This window comes from Corythoichthys intestinalis, chromosome 7, assembly GCF_030265065.1.
Source record: "Corythoichthys intestinalis isolate RoL2023-P3 chromosome 7, ASM3026506v1, whole genome shotgun sequence".
Taxonomy (NCBI): Eukaryota; Metazoa; Chordata; class Actinopteri; order Syngnathiformes; family Syngnathidae; genus Corythoichthys; species Corythoichthys intestinalis.
The window spans coordinates 31,473,977-31,492,361 of record NC_080401.1 but is presented as its reverse complement, the minus strand read 5'-3'; positions in this window follow the sequence as shown (position 1 = coordinate 31,492,361).

Sequence of the window (18,385 nt, the reverse complement as noted above, 5' to 3'; positions counted from 1 at the left end):
AACGCCGTGGGGAAGCTACGAGGCATTCCACAAAGTTGGATGTATCCTCATACATGAACACGGTAATTTTGTCTTTATTAAGGCGGATGTAGAACCAAGCCAGTCCCTCAATGCGCCGTACCACAAACCATGGGTGATGCTAACACCGAAAGGAGACGCCCAAACTGCAGGCTGTACGGGCATTTGTGTAGCCATGCTGCCGCTGTCTCATGGAAGGTATCTGTTCCAAAAATACTAAACCTAAAAATTGGTGCCTGCAACGACTTGTCGTCTTCGCTATCGATATTACGATTATGTTTGTAATTATGATGTTTAATATTATTTACTACAATTATTGCTGCTAGCCTGTTGCTAATCAGTACATGTTAGATGGCTCCCCATAAAAGCTAGTGTTACAAGTTTTTTGTTCGTTTGTTTACAGGTGGAAAACGCTGTTCGGCAAGGGAATATAAGTTGATGTGCCTCACAGCAACACTTACTGTACGTTGATGGACGTATATCGAGACTACATCGTTCTGGCTGGGGCTGGATGCGGTGGCTCGATCCCGAGATCCAACTATGAGCTTTTTAACTGCAGCAACCTTAAGATATGCCATTGGAGCTGGAATTACCGAGGACGGCGGGATAAAGTCCGTCTGCATGCCGCTGAGGGTCTCCGTGATGTCGGGTGAAAGTTTGGAGAAGCTCCCTTAAAGTGCGTATGACACCAAAAAGCATGTTTATTTCATGTTTTACGCAGTGTTTTATGCTCCTGAATGAAATGGACCGCTTGGAAGTGTGTGGAGGCGATCGTTTTATATATTCAATTTTTGAATCCGGCGCCGTGAAAATGAGTGGCTTCCGGCTCCAGTTTCGGGTTTAGGACGAATGCGAATGTGACGTCACCGGGGTCAGCATCTCACAATACAGCATTGCCTTATATCATGCAGATAGACTGCGGATTCAGCTGATTTAGCGGATTAATTTTTCGCATCACACCAGCCGGCTGCAGAAAATTGTTGCTTCGCCAGGGAGAGGCGTGTGAGCCTTTTTGGGGTTTCATTCACCGGCGGATATTGGCCAAAACACGCCCTACTACTGTGGGACCATTGGAGTTATGATGAAGTGAGTAAACATCATGTTTTGTATTATGTCAAATACTGGGATCATGGCACATGTTTAAATACGGAGGTGGCTTGCATTTTGTGGCTAACTCCTCCGACGTTGGCTGGTTTGTCAGGCGGTAATTCGCCAGCTGCTTCCACTGCAAACATGCTCTCCTGCCCGCAGCATGGGACGAGCTGTAACTTGCTCACCGCCGGGCGGGTTGTCGATCGGCGAAGACAATCGACAACCCTGCCGTCATGTGACATGATCCTGGGTAGTTTTGAGTGATTTTTTGCCAGGAAAGCCGAGAATAGACTTTGAAACATCACTCTGTTCGGGTTAGCACGTCGGCTAGCTGTCACGCCTCCTGGTTTGTTTACGCTCTCCGAAGCTGGGGGCAGGCAAATGACAAAAGCCATACTAACCTCGGTGGCATAAAATATAGTTTGGGAGGGGCAAGAAGTGGACAGTTTTGACCATTATGGAGTACTTTTTGCCATGTCGTACTGAATAAATGCATTTTTAATATTTCATATTCCATTTAGCACAAGACTGTTATTTGTTGTGACTATACCATTTATTTAGCAATTGGGGAATAATACTTCGATAAAAAGAATGTCCTGTAAAAATTTTGGAGAAGAGAGATTGAAACAATGACATTTTGCGGCTTTCTTCGTCGCATTTTCCTTGTTCTGAATAATTCCCCCTCAATTGGCTGGATACTAAATGAGATGAAACTATGACTCTGCCGACGTCATCCTCCTGTTGGGGACGCTAGAGCCCTATAATGGTAGGCGGGGCTGAACGGCAGATTAAAAGACTAATTTCTCGTCATTTGACAAATTGTTGTATATAGTCGAATCGGCTCAAAATATGATTTTAATTCATATAACAATGCTATTTAAGACTTTTTATCCTGTCGTAAGCACTTTAAGCTCTGCTGTCTGATAACATTCCTCATATGCTCAACTTTCGTTAATATTTTTCTAATCGTTTTATAAATGTTGATTTATTGACCTGTTTTGCACATGCACCAATCGTTTTAAATAAAACAAGAAATGGATCAAGTTGTACGAATGTTTTATTGTGATCAATGTTTGCAATACAAAAGAATGACGTACTATTTTTGTTTATATGTACATACCTTGTAGTATTTCCTTGTAACAAGAAAATCAGTGTCAGCCCTTCTGCATTCGGCAAATGTAATATAATTTGTAATTTCACCTAATTTTGGTCGCTCAAGTGGCCAGCGTATCAATCTCTACCTCCCGTCAGCACAGGCTGACAGGTTGTTATAATTTTATCCACAAATGATGAACGAAGTGATAAGAACAATCGTCCAAATTAATTTATGTCTCATTGACGTCATGCTGAATCCATTTTTGAAGATTTCCTGGGTTCCTCTGGCTTGATTTCGCAGTTTAAACGTCGTCAGCACACTGTTAACTTCAACCGCAACTCATGAGGTTTTTTTCTAAACCGGAAGTTCGAGGCAGACATTGTCCAAGATGGCGCCGCCCATATTTCGCTCAGGAAACCAAATATAGTTATTGCGGCCTACATAACAAGAAATGAGATTTCCATGTGTGTGGACACCAGTGGCCTGTACTACGAACGGAGTTCAACCTCCCCAGAAGGAATCCTGCTTACCAGTGGGTAGCCGAAGTTGATAAAACCTGGTTACCTAGTTTGTGGTCAGTCGGTGCTACGACGCTGAATATGAGGTTGATTAGTCAAACCTGTGTCAACCCAATCAGAGTTACTACGTGTTCACATAAAAGGGGGCGGAGACCAGAGTCAAACACTACTTGTACCGATGGCACGGGCACCTTACTTCACGGAGGAGGAATGCGCGATAATCATGCGGGGATATGAGGAATTAAAATCCACTCTCACCGTGAAATCTAACACCGCTTCAGCGGGTACAGCGCGACTGGTCTGTTGGTAGCGAATTACAGATCGTGTGATCTGTGAATGCGTCAAAATGCTAGTTTACTTATGTCCATGAAATGAAATAAAGCCTGCTGTCGGGACAATAAAATAAGGTTTGATACGTTAACTCGAAAAAATAATTTAATTTATGTGCATCACCACATGTGACACAGATGCACCAAGGACCCAAATGCTCGATAGTTGTGTTCAAACAAAATGTTTATTCTCCAATTAGTAGAGTTCAAAAAATGTTAACAAAAATTCACAGCAACAGCTGGACATCAATCAACAAAAATTCACAGCAACAGCTGGACATCAATAACTGAGTTACTTCTTCAAGAAACAAAAGGCATGGGTTCAAAAACATGAATCGTGATCAAAAAAGGGCTTACACAAGGATGTGGCATAGGACGTGGCAGGATAGCAGACAAACCGACACTGGGCAAGGTTACAAGCAGGCTATTTATACAGAGGATCCCAGGTGGACAGAATCAACCTGATTGGCAAGCGCAGGAAGTAAAGTTAACTCAAATGAGGCACGCCACTACCAAAATAAAAGAAATCTGACATGATCCAACACAAAACATTAACAAGACTGCCAAAACGTGACAACATGAAGCAGGATGATTGTATGTTTAGTCCCATTGACTGTATGAATATGTACGAATGTCCTTTGAACATCTTCATAGTAGAGGTTAGATGGGGCCTAAAAAATCCAGCCCGACCCGGCCCAAGCCCGATCAGTAGAGGTTAGATCGGGCCTAAAAAATCCAGCCCGACCCGGCCCAAGCCCGATCAATTAACTTGATTTGCAGGCCCGAGCACGACCCCCCCGAAATTTTATGTAATATTTGTGAGGACTTAGGAGAAGAAGGAAATGCGGGGATGCGATGCGTTTTTGCGTTTTGTTTGATCACATTTGTGACGATGCCTGTGCATAACGATAATAAATTAAAGCCTGTCTTGTGCAACAAACTCTCACAGTTAAACAAAACTCTAAAATGCATATTCAATAAACATTTATATCTTTTATATTTGTGTGTCTGTTCTATCGGTGGATTTGACATTTATTTTAATCTCTTCGAGTTGGCAGAAAAAAAACGCAAGTTTTCTCAATGTTTAAATAGTCTACATATTTTTATGATTATTATAAATGCATTTACACAACGAAATAACGCTGGAAAAGTTCGTTATGTATATATTTCTTATATGAGAGCAAAGCTCCACATTCCTTTACATTCAGCGCAGCCGACACAGGTTTCTGTATAGCATTTTCAACAATCAATTTGAAGCCTTTCCATACCCCACTCCTACCACTTTCCGAATCGCACGGCATACAGTGTTCTTACTCAGATATTCAGCATCACTGATGGAATACATATATTGTCCACTGGCGAAAGAGTGCAAGGACAGGCACACATTCCGCTCGATTGTGAAGGCCTGACTTCGGCGGGTTACGTTAGAGACGTCCGCCTCGATGAGCTGGCACAGGTAATGAATTCCCTCAGCTGAAAATCTATATCTTTCATGGAGAACGTCGTCCGGGTACGCCAGCTGATTCTGGCGGTCTCTAAAAACCCCTGCCCTCCAAAGAGAGCCCCTTACAATCCGCGTGCCAATGTTGTACGGGTCGTCCAGGTACGCTGTCATTGTTAAGAGACATGTCCGCAGAGGAGTGCTGTTTAAATAGAGCGTGGTTAATTGGAATCCTGGAGTTAAGCACTCTGAGACGACCAGGTTTGACGTGTGGCGTGTGTTACCATGGCAACACTCCCCGGTTCCAACATATCCACCTTTCGTAGTCCCGGTTAGCCGGTAAAATAGGCTGCACGTGATGAAGTTACTCTCGAACTTACCCTGCTAAGCCAGAAAACCGACTTCGTAGTATAGGCCACATGTCTTTATGGGGTTAAGTTAATATTATTATTTTTAATTACCATAAATAGTAACTTTAAGGGCTAAATTGCCTTTAAAGATAAAGTACTCCAATTTAATGAGACTGAACTGATTAAGGTGATGCCAGCAAAAAATAAATAAATAAATAAAAAGCCCCAAGTGAAAAGTTATTTTTATATGAACTAGGGCTGTCAAACGATTAAAATTTTTAATCGAGTTAATCACAGCTTAAAAATTAATTAATCGTAATTAATCGCAATTCAAACTATCTCTAAAATATGCCATATTTTTCTGTAAATTATTGTTGGAATGGAAAGATAAGACGGATATACATGTATACATTCAACATACTGTACATAAGTACTGTATTTGTTTATTACAACAATAAATACACAAAATGGCATAAACATTATTAACATTCTTTCTGTGAAAGGGATCCACGGATAGAAAGACTTGTAATTCTTAAAAGATAAATGTGAGTACAAGTTATAATAATTTTATATTAAAACCCTCTGTATGTTTTCATTTTAATAAAATTTGTAAAATTTTCAATAAAAAAATAAACTAATAGCTCATCATTGTGTAAGGTAGTGATTGAAATACACCACAAGGTGTCAAGGGCGAGTTTTAAATTAATTAGAGATCTAGCCAAGTTTTTCTAGTGCGTTCTGCCCCTCGACTGACGGCGTAGTTTCCGGGTTCATTGTACCTTACGTTCCTTTGAGTGTTGACTTCACAACGTATAAGACCTCTGATAGTTTGTACTCTATATTGTGACTAAATATTGCCATCTAGTGTATTTGTTGAGCTAAACGAATTGTTTGAATAGAGTTTGACCAAAGTCTGAGTATTATTTTGCATAGCTATTTTGATTGGGAATGCCAGTTCTCTTTGCATTGAGCCTTTTTCTTTTTGTGAAATTTTTTTTTTTGAGAGATAGGAATATTATTTTTGTTCTGCTTTGTTCTCTGACAACCATGACTGTTAGTGGTGGCTGCAAATGGTATATCTTCTCTGCGTTGTGTTCAATACAGGGTGTTACGAAAAAGATCATCTCCTGTCATTCTTCCCCACATCGCTCGCCACAGTAGTTATAATTGTTGTGGATGCCAAAGCTTATGCCAATAAATAGCGCGCCTCAATAAATCCCTGTGTCCTTTCCACTTGCTTGTCTCTGCCTCTTAGCTCTCATTATACATAAAACGGCACCATTGTAGTCTGTTTGCGGCAATGCATGACTGGGTCGTTCTGTGCATGCGTTAAATGCGTTAAATATTTTAACGTGATTAATTAAAACAAATTAATTACCCCCCCGTTAATGCGATAAATTTGACAGCCCTAATATGAACTTTTTCAGTGCCACTGACAATCATAGAGTCCAATGATGTGGCTCTTAAAAACTTAATTTAAAGTCTTTAAATGAGTTTATCAGAAGTAGACATCCAATCCATTTGAATTGGGAGGGTAATTGCGAATGAAAATTCATTTTTTTCTTGTTCTTCAAGGCCAAAATGATTAAGGAATCATTTGGAACAGCTCTGAAGCATGCAAATTCACGGTTTGATAAGTGGCAGGATTTCAAACAGGCACTTGTATTCCTATGTACACCCCTGATCTAAAGTGTGACATTTTGGTTTGAAGTGATCATTTTAGTTTCAACAGAATTGTTAACAAATGTAGCTCCCGCAGCCTGTTTCACAAAAAAAAGATGAAACTTGGCACACTTATATGTCATGGGAGGAACCACAAAAATTCTCAAGAACCAATTTCTACAAAGACACATTTCAATAAGTGTGCCATTTTTGATTTGTTCGGCTTTGTGGAGACTTCCCAGAATTGTTCAGAAAATTCAGCACTTCTAGTAGGGGTATGAATGAATGAATTTATTGTCATTGTCATCATCATCATCAAATCATCAAATCATCAAAATCATTATCAAAATCATTAACAGTTTCAGAGTGTGGAACATTTTTCAGAGTGCGGAATTTTTGTTTACCCGAAGGAAAGACGAAGATGAAGACAGACAAGGAAGACGGGAAAAGCAAATGCTTATCGGAAACCCGTCCTCCATCAGCCCGGGTCTCACAAACAACATATTGTGTATCAATCCAGTCATTGTCTAACGCATTTCGTTCAAAAGTCATTGATTGCCATGGAAATTTCGCATATTGTTAATTTGAGTTCATTGTATCAGTTGAAGTCCAAGTAGATGAAGGGAGGGAAAGCCTGGGGTGCTATTGAGGCTCGCGTGTGCAGTATCCGCTTCAGGAGATTAGTCATCATCATCCCTTGCCCGGTTTGGTCGAGCGTGTCTCTCATGATCACGCAGCTCCGCGTCAATTTTTGTGACCAGTCGTGCGGCGGCGTCACTTAGCGTTGCTTGCTCCTTCATCACCTGTGCCAATTTGTCGCCGTTGTGACGAGCAACCTCCAGTATCTCGTGGAGTTGGTTCTTCATCCTCATCGAGAATCGGCGAACCCAGAGGGCACCAAGAAGCAACAGGAAGGCGAGAGCCATCAGAGCGCCGAAGATATACAGGTCCTCTGCGTCCTCTATCTGGAGGGACGTCAGGCATAACGGCCTCCATTTACCCCAGGCATCCTCCACATAACCAGACGTGAAGGTGGTGGCTGGACATGGGCGTTGGTTGGATGTCGGTCTCATCGTAGAGAATATTTTATCCATGGAACTCATTGCCCAATCTACAAGTTCCATTTTGTCTCAGGTTTAAACTCTGCACGGTATCTATCCTGGGTGGAGCCACAGATAAAGAATCTTAAAAAAATATCTGAAAAGCAAGGGTCTCAACATTGGTAGGGATGAAATAACAGCATAACCTGCATGTACACTTTTTGCTGGGGAGGGGACATTAATATGACCACTCAGATTATTGAATGGGGGTCAGGGTCGCATTTCTCAGGAATATTAACCTAATTAATTGATCGTTGAAATGATCAAAGCAATATTATACTAACATTTCTGCGAATTGGTTCGCATGATACAACGTTCGATTCAAACCTTTGTTTTCAAAAACTACTGAAGAAACATTTTGAAGTGGAAGTCCCTTTATCTAAAAAAAAATCCAAGAATGAGTCCTATCAGAAATAGAAATGAGGCACGCCCCCTCACACCCAAAGCTGTACAGGCGAAAAATAAGGGACATCCCCGAAACTCCTAAAATGCATAGAAATTAGGTGGGAATCTTTTGGCACCTAACGATTCAATTACGATTACGATTCAGAGGCTCCGATTCGATTATAAATTGATTATTGATGTTACCCCCCCCCCCCCCCCCCCAGCGCTTTTAATGTTTTGTACATTACTTTCAAAATAGTTCAAAAATCATCTCAGGCTAAACCAAACTAATATTTCAGTATCAAGTTAACAGTTTCAAACAGTAAATAACATACTCAAGTCCCATTCTGTATCATCAGCTTTAAACTACATTCAATCAATTTAATGATGTGAATCAACCGTTAAAGTTGTTAAAATTATCCCGTTATCCCATAATTTCCCTTCTGTCTACTTTCGACATGTCAAAGTTTTAAAACTGTTTCATCATTTAAAGATGGATTCATGTTAAGATTTTCCTGATTTAGGAGTATTTTAGATAAAAAGTTAATCAGGTCCACTACAACACAGCCTTCTAGAGAAGTCTACTGCTTTAAGATGGCGGCTGTTAACAACGCGGCAACTACTAAACGGCAAGTCTGTCATTTTGCATCAAGTTCTACATATATGTGATATCTACTATAGCCGTATGTGGCCGTATGTTTGTAGCAACTAGCAACTGGGCATTGTTTGAATCAGCTGTCGGCCGCAGTCAGGTATTATTTGTTTTTTTTTCTAGCAGCATGAGTTGAACATGGTATTTACTCTCGGTCCATTCCTCATTGCGTCCCGAAGACTGCGCTGACTGTGTTTTAGGTCTGCTTTACCTGGCGTAATTCAATAATTGGAATTTGGATTTTTATGAATCGTTCTCGAATCTTTCACGGCCGAATCTCAAATAATCTCAGAATCGGAAATTTCGCACGCTTCTATTAGAAATGTATCTATTTCTATGTATTCTGTATTGGTTCAATACGGAACGCAAATTTTAATTCCCAATTCGGAACGATTCCTTATTTCAAGTGACGGGTGGCAAGCCTAACACTGGAGCACCCCTTGACTCAAACTAAAGCATTCTAATATATAAGTGATTTGGGAAAAAGTTCATGAAAAAAAATCGAAGATATCCAAAGCCCAATCTAACATCTGAGGCATCCTAGACCTCCCCAAGACTTGGACCAAAGTACTCTTATGATATTCTGATGTGTGAATTTATTTCACAGATTTTTTTCATGTCAGTCTTGTTCATGTGTTCTTCTGAAGTGGACCAATTCTTGGGAGTTGCCACCGTGTTGCATTACGTGAATGCACATAATGCAAACAATCATCCAAATGAGGTACGGTAGCTTGACTTCATTGTTTCTTGTGGAGGCTGGCCTGACCACAGTAGTTTTGCAAGTTCTGGCAGATGATATGCTAACTCTGATGCAGGTCGGACTTTTAGTAGCAAAATTAGTGGTGTTTCCCCCACCTCCACAACATTGACGTCTTTTTACATTTCTTACAGTGGTTTCTAATATCCCTCCTCTTCGAAGCGGGTGGAGGACACGACATTGTATTTCTATCGGCGGGGTTCTGTGAGTGTGCGTGTTCATCTGTGTGGCGGGAGGAGGGGGTGGTGGATCAAGTCATCAGCCAATCAAACGTGCGTTTGAGGAGAAAAAAATGGACCGGCACGTTCAGCAAGTGAAAAGGGATAAATGTAAGTCTGAACATCATGAAAATGATTCACTTACTAATGATGGGGCCTATTCTACCCTTACAACAAAAGGGAAAACAATCTATATTACCTCTATAACTGAATTCATTGTATAATGCAAATAAGGTGGCTTAAAAGTTGGTGGGGACAATTTGAGCGTCCTAAAAAGTTGGTAGTGTTCTGTCCCTACCGTCCCTATGCAAACCTTGCTGAAAAGGCACCTTAAAGGGCAACTGAAGACCTTTCCGGATTTTGGTGTAATTTTACGAATATAGACTTTGGACGAGTTCGTCAAAACAACCATGACATTATCAACACGTAATTGCAAGGATAACTTGCGTTTTTTTTAGTTTTTTTGCACTCTGTTAATGTTCCCTTCGCCAACCCGGAAGTGTGACGTAGGCAACAGAAGACTACCCACAGCTAGCATAGCAGCAACAACGATGTCAGTGATATTTCCACCAAAGGTAACCATTCAGGAAAGCTCTTTCGTTACGCTACCGATGGCAAAGGCTCCCAGGAAAGATGAACTACAATTAATCCCTACATGTTTTAACCTGAGGCGTCAGATGACGGCGATTTACTTGACACAGCAGATGGCGTCATGACGCCAATTGACAGCTCGACACTTCACGAACGGGAGAGTGAGTGGTAAGTCCAGCATCGTGATTTTTTTATTGGAATGCGATTATATGGTTGTATATTTTTCCACGCTCTCCACATAGCTAAAACTGGATATTAGGTAATGGGACAGCTCCTACTGATCTAAATATGGTAAAGCTAGCCCAAATGTGGCTAAATGAATGATATATTATTGATTTTTCAAAATAAATGACAAAACGATTTTATTTTCCAGGTGTTGCTGTAAACCGTCAAGTAATTACCCTTCCAAGAGTATACCTGTGTCATCAGGCGATCCCAGACATGAGAGCCAAACTTGAGGAGGCTGAAGCACTGACAGGGGCATGAATTACATTTAAAAAATAAAACCATAAATTTTAAACAACATTGACACATTTTGTTGACTGTTTAATGTATTCTATTGGTATATATTGTAATTATATTACATTCTGAAAAAAATTCAATAGGCCACAATAATAAATGATACCAGATTTATGTTGAATCAGCATCAGCTTTCGCTGTCAGATTGTGACACAACATACAGTGGGGAGAACAAGTATTTGATACACTGCCGATGGAAAAACTCATTTGGCAGTGTGTTTTCCCATTGGCAGTGTATTTGATACATTGCCAATGGGAAAACCCATTGGCAGTGTATCAAATACTTGTTCTCCCAACTTTATAAGCTAAGTTATACCAAACACACAATGACACACATCAAAGAACATAAATTTAGTAAGCAACACAAAGTTAGGATAGCAACGGACTAGTGCAACATTGAAAAATGAAAGTGGCAGTGGGAAATATGTATTTACTCTTTTCTGTAGCATTAAGTGTTCTCTATACAAAGATAATGCATTATCATTAAAATGTGAAGGTATATTTTTCTTTTAAAAATGTGTACTGTATATATGACTAGTTTATGATTTCATCTCATCAAAATTTGCTACATTTATTTCTCCTAAGTCATCATCATCTGATGTCGCAGACGGAAGAAATTCAGGATCTGGCAGGCCTCATAGGATATCTTCAGTCGTCATCGCTGGACACCGCATCACTTGGGTCATCATATGACTCGACCCACTCTCTCTTGATTTTGGGAAACTGGGTGGCGACTGACTTGCAACGCTTTTTTCATCGTGTTGAGGGTTTACGCCGCTTAATTTTTTAATGTTTGGCTTCCTGGAGAAAAAAAAAAAAAAATCACAGCAGCATGAAAATATTGGATGAATCCTAATTTTAATTTAATAATAATTTCTTGGTGCTCAAATAATAATGCCCCAGTCAAAGCAGCACAAAGCAGTTTTATTGAGATGTATTTGATACATTTGGGCCTGCAGAGGATTGTTTAATATATAGGCTTTATATTTACCCTGTGACAGGCCAAAAAACAACAAGCCAAGGACCTATTTGGTGCTGGGAACATTTGAATTTACATAATACCTATTGTTATAGTCATAAAATCACATGAGTAGACCTGTCAGCAAACCTATCTACTTATGACAGGGCAACAGCAACAAAAAAAAAATGTCGCACTTCAAACAAACAGGCAGTAGGAGTCCCCCTCGTTTATCAACAGAAGTGCATTACGTTTTAGAATCATAAAAGCCATTAAGGATCTATACATACGTATTTGTAAAACCAAGGTTGCATTGTTGTAGGTTTTCAAAGCTGTTGTGGCTGAAATGATGAAAACAATGAGCCGATTGGGGACCTGTATGCATGCTCACAAAAACGGTCCAAACCTTTTGCAGGAGAAAGTTTTTAGAGTCTCGAGTCTTCCTGTGAGCAATTCATCGCTACACATCGAGATGGCATGACGAATCCCGCGAGTAAAACCCAGAAAATGTTTGCAATATATGGCGAGGATAGCGTGGTGCTATATTTCCGTGTTCAGAGTGGTGGCGAGGCTTCCTGGAAGTTACGTCACGACGACGTCGGCAGGATGGCGCGTCCCTCGTTACTATGGTGTTGCTATGGCCATAACTCAAAAACTATGCGGTCAATTATTATTATTTTTTTTTAATGTGACTTTTTGAGACAGCGAATGATGCATTTAATACAATTCAACTGAGTAAAACACTCAAGAGCGAAATCCGAAAAGCTCTTCAGTTCCCCTTTTTAAGCCTAACATGTTTGAGGTTTTTTTTGTCTAATTTTGCTAAATTTGTCATTATTTTTTAGGTCATTTGGATTGGTAATTACCCCGGGTTTTACTTAGAAACATGGCATTTTGTAGACAGATATTTCATGATAAGAGGCACAACATCTCTCAAACACCGAGTGTAGCTCAAGCATTGCAGTAAATTGTCAATTACACGCCATTAAAAAGACAATAATTTCCAGAAACACAAACCCACAAGGCCAATGCTAGACCAATTGTCTTAGACCTAACCCCAACCCTATTTATTTATGTAACTCCTCTCAACTTTCACATGGTCCCCACAGATGTGAGTGTGAGGTGACTTTTTCCCTGTCCCATCAGGTGCAGCTTTAATAACAACTGCTATTCTAGGAAGATTTCCAATATTTGCAGGTTTAGCGTTGAGGCGGCTCCTGTTGTTTTAGGGCCTCTTGTCTGAATGTGGACTCAGGCTGTCTTTGAGGGTTTTCTACTTATCTGTTTCTTGTTTGAAATATAAGCACATTTCTGAACACTTTAGGGCAAAAGAATACAGTTGTACTTTGACGAAGTACAAATTACTGATTTCCACACAACCGAGTCGTAAGTACACTAAATAGTGAGACGTTATTTACCTTCACAATACACATTAACTTAAATTTAAGACAGGAATATCTTGTTTGTATTGTTTATAAGAATGTCACGTAAGAGAGCTGTATAGTGGCTTATAACAGTTTGACCCCAGAATAGAATGTCCCATTGTTTCCAATGGGGGATACAAACTCTATCAACCATCCTCATTCATTGCAGTGCTGGTCGTCATATTCTTGCCCCATGATCACAATAAAATGATCATGTGTGAGACAAGGAAAAATAACGCATGCTCTAGGGAGAAAGAAACAAAACAAAACAATTTATCCTCTCTTCCCCAAAACCGAGCAGTTACTTCATTTACTGGATTTAATTTGAATTTTATTTGTCTGTTTTTGTTGTGTTCTGTATTTTAGCAGAGTCATAGTCATCTGCTTAAACCAAGCTCTCTATTTTTGTGCCCGTTCATTTTTTACATGCCCACATATTTTCAGGCTTTTTAAGTGTTGGTAATAATTACAAGCACAAGTTGGTTATTCTGAAAGAGTGGGGTTTGTGCAGTTGTGGCCGTGTATGATCCGTGTACCTTTCGGCCATTTGTTTTTCCTTCTAATTTTGGAAAACAAAAAACAGAAAATGAGCCCAATTCCGTTTTCCGTTTGTATATGTGTTAACAAAAAACATAATCTCCCGTTTCCTGATTAAAAGGTGGTAATTCAATAATGCTAAACGAGCCTTGATTCGTTTTTCCAATATTAGTTTATTCAAACAAAATCGAAAAACAAAATACTCCCTATATTTGTTTTCCACCAAGTTCGCTTTTAAAATCAGCCATGGCCCAGTTCTTATAAATAGACAAGACCCTGCTGCAGCCGTATAATATTTATAAGATGGAGAAACAAATATTAGGCGTATTTTCTTTTTCCACTTCAGTTCAACAGCATACCTGTCAACCCGAGGCCGTTGGCAATCTTACAAATAGTGACGTATGCCGTTACAAATTGGTGACTAATCTTACCATGTCGTATATAGCGTGCAATATGAAACAAAAATAAAACTCAATTTTTAAAATAATATGAATTTATTGGTAATATTGTAACATGTACCTTGTTGCAATCAAATAACAATATCTTCAGCTACATCATGATTACTAATATTTAACAGTGACTTTTGTTATAATTGTATGTAGCACTTTTGGCCATTTCTATCATGTCTTTTGATGGCTGCACTTCATGGCACTTCAGCTTGCAATTCAGTTTGACTTGAAGGTAGTTCTTTTGTGTGTGCAAAAAGAACAATTGATAAAATTAACTTAACGATGCAATCTTTGAGTCAGGGAACATTTCTTTTGCTAATTCTGAAAAATGATCAGCAATAGTTGTGGGCAAATTGTGTTCGGCAACAAACTGGCAGAATAAAATCTCCGCTTTCGTCACTTTTCATTCTGCAGACTTCAACTTTATGACCAGTGTTGTTAATTTTACTTTAAAAAAGTAATTAGTGCGATTGGCTGGCAACCAGTTCAGGAAAAAGCGGCATGGAAATGAATGAATGAATGAATGAATGAAAATAATTAATTACAGTTACAAATTACTTCTCCCAAAAAGTTATTGATTCAGTAACTCAGTTATCTGAATGTAAGAGTAATTAGTTACTTGGCAAAGTAACTGGTGTTACCGTTCATGTTTTTCTTTTCATTAAAAAGAAAAAACTAACTAAATAAAATAAAATAAAAATTACATAGTAACCGTTGCTATGTTTGGAAGTCATTTAATGTTGTGAATCAACCGTTAAAGTTGTTAAAATTGCTCCTGTTTTTGCATTAATTCCCTTCTGTCTACTTAGACATGTAAAAGTTTTAAACTGTTTCATCATTTAAAGATAGATTTAACTCAAGATTTTTCCGATTTAGGAGTATTTTAGATAAAAAGTTACTTAGGTTAGCTAGGAAGGTTCACTACAACAGAGCCTTTCTGTGAAATCTATTGCTTTAAAATGGAGGCTATTTACCAACGTCGCCGAGTCTGTGATTTCGCAAGTAGTTCTATATGCATGTGATATCTGGGCGTAGATTGTAGGCTGTCGGCTACAGTCAGGAAATATTGGAGCCACCTAGCTCCGTGTCTCTGACTTTTCTCGCGTCATTCAACCAATGTAACGCATAGTAACGCACATTGTCTCGTTGCCAAAACAGTGACCAAATCCGAACGGAGAAAAAAATAATAATTAAAAAACATACAGATTTTGAACGTATGGTGTACACATTTAAAAATCAGTGCTCACTTGTACAAATTACACCGAAACCGTACAACTTGACCGGTATGCTCGTTTTCCGTTATTCAATTTTTAGTGTTTAATCGAGAAACGGGAGACAATTCATTTTTCGTTAACCACATAAAAACAAAAAACGGAATTGGGTTCGTTTTCCGTTTTTTGTTTTCCAAAATTAGAAGAAAAAACGAATGGCTGAAAAGTACGTGGACCATTTACTCTGTGTTGCTGTTAATGTTTCAATGTTTGAATACTATTATTCAAACTGAGCCCCTCCTTCTTGTGTTTGTGTATTTGCGTCACTGCCTTGATTGCACAGATGGGTTAGCCTGGGACCAAGTGCCACTGATCATTGTCAGCGGCTTACGTAAACCGGTCCTTGGCCTCACATCCTCACCAGATCAACAACTCACTGACATGACTTTCAGCTAACAAAGAATCTTGTAATCTTGATACTGAGCTCATTTTTAAAAGTACCCCCCCCCCCGATCCTTTACTCCTTGCCTGCCAGAACGCCTGCCTGCCCGTTCACCTGTTCTATCACCAAACTATCCAGCAAGTGACTCCCCAGATAACAAAATATAACGGGAGCGGACATGGGCCAGATGTACTGCAAATTTCGGATCAACTTTGTAAATCGGCACCGCCCCAGTGTCTTTTTTAACAATGGCCCAAACTACCATACTTTTCGGACTATAAGCCGCAACTTTTTGCCTTCATTTTGAATCCTGCGGCTTAGTGTCCAGTGCGGCTTATTTATTTATTTAGGTTGATAGGTAACACTTAATTTGACAGCGGCGTCATAAAACTACTGTAAGACTGTCATAATTATGACATGACACTATCATGGGCATTAATGAATGCTTATGATGTATGTCCTTAACTGTCATCCGGCAAATTATGTCACTAACTCCATTTCTGTCCAGCTCGGATCTTTTTCATCCATTCAAAAGTGAAATAATTTGCCAGATAATAATAAATGACAACTGTTACAAGCATTCATTAATGCTCATGACATTGTCATATCATAATCATGATTTTCTAATGACGGTCTTATGGTGCCAATGTCAAATAAAGTGTTACCAAATACCATCACTTGCAATTAATAAAACAACTACAACAGTAACTGAAGAAATAATTAGCACAGAACATGAATTTTGATTGTTATTTACATCTGTTGCGCTGCAGTGCATGCTAGGAGGCATGTTGCACGATAACAGTCTTGACGGCAGATAGCAGTCTTGACAGCAGAGGTTGACTGTCTTCCCCAAGACAGCAGTGATGGCCAAATGAAGCTTCTTAAAGCAATGAAGCTTCGCAGCCAATTGGTTCTAAGCTTCATGGTGGTTCATTTGGTCTTATGATGCCGCTGTCAAATAAAGTGTTACCGGTTACCGTATTTTTCAGACTATATGTCGCAATTTTTTTCATAGTTTGGCTGGGGGTGCGACTTATACTCAGGAGCGACTTATGTGTGAAATTATTAACACATTATATCATATCACATGTTATTTTGGTGTTTTGGAGTGACACTGATGGTTTGGTAAACTTGTTAGCATGTTCTTTATGCTATTGTTATCTGAATAACGTAATATCTATGGCCACGTTTGTGTTCTGCCTTTGGCAATGTGTGTTCAATTGTATTATTGACTTTTTTATATTGAAATGCATGCTTTTAGTTTGTGGCGCTTTCACGCCCACGTGGGGGCGCACTTGCACTTGTTTATGTGAAGAAGAGTGCTCTCACGCCAGAAGAAGACCGACAGCTATGTAGCTGAGTGAGTGGGCGAGTTAGCGAGAGAGAAACACGGCTGCGAACCTACGTTCATTGTTTATGCTTGTAAAATATCTCTACAGAGGCAACGCCTGTGTGTATCATCTTTTCTGTTGTTGTTGTGTGTTTTCCACCTGCGATCGGACACTTAGAGCCTGTTGTGTGGTTGTTTGAACGATGTGCTAATGCTAGCGAACGCATGCTAACCGTTTGTGTCATGTCATTGCTGTAAAAGCACCTAATGATCATTTATTTACGTCGATGCTAACCTGTTCGGTATCGAGGATGAAATTGATTCAGCAAATTATATGGACGTCCAGCATCGTCATTTGGGAGTTTAGCCCGCTGAATAGCCAGGACCGAGCCGTAGCGTCCTGGTGAGGACAGTATATTCGCATTTCGTTGTTCATGCACTGTACACTGTACACTTATTCAGCATGTTGTTCTCTATTGTATTTTTATATTAAGTTGCTTTTCAAGATGACATGTCTGTTCTATGTGTTGGATTTTATCAAGTAAATTTCCCCCAAAAATGCGACTTTTACGCCGGTGCGACTTGTATTGTTTTTTTTTCTCTTCGTTGGGCATTTTATGGCTGGTGCGACTTATACTCAGGTGCGACTTGTAGTCCGAAAAATACTGTAATATCTTTGGTGTGAATATCCTATAATACAGTGAGGACGGCTGCGGCTTATAGTCCAGTGCGGCTTATCTATGAACAAATGTCGTTTTTGTCTCAAATTTGGTGGGTAGCGGCTTATAGTGAGGTGCGCCTTATAGTGCGAAAATTACGGTAAGTAAGGAGTCACTTGCCGGATCAGCAACCAGTTTTGGGCCAAAACTGCTCCTAAGCAGCGGACACTACATTAATGTATGGCACGGATATGGCACACATGTTACCCAATCTGGCCAAATTTGTATCAAAATCGTTTTCAGTATTAAAATTTGGGGTCCATTTTGTTCAATGTATCATACTCTAATGTGTTTAGATTGCAAATTAAATTTGTCTATTAAAAGCAATTATGACAAAACTTTTCCATGTATTTATTCATGCTAACATATTAATGCAACATACAACAGTATAGCAATACAACATTGTTTTTTCCAAAAAGTATTTTAATTGGAACAAGCAACTCCACAGTACAGATGACTCATTTTTAGACTGTAAACAACATACTGTGTTTGTTAAGGTTTTTGGGTTAACGAGAGACCAATGCACTGAGAGACAAAGGCAAACTGGCAGTGCTAACAAGAGTTCATTGACGATGAGAGGGAGTGGTA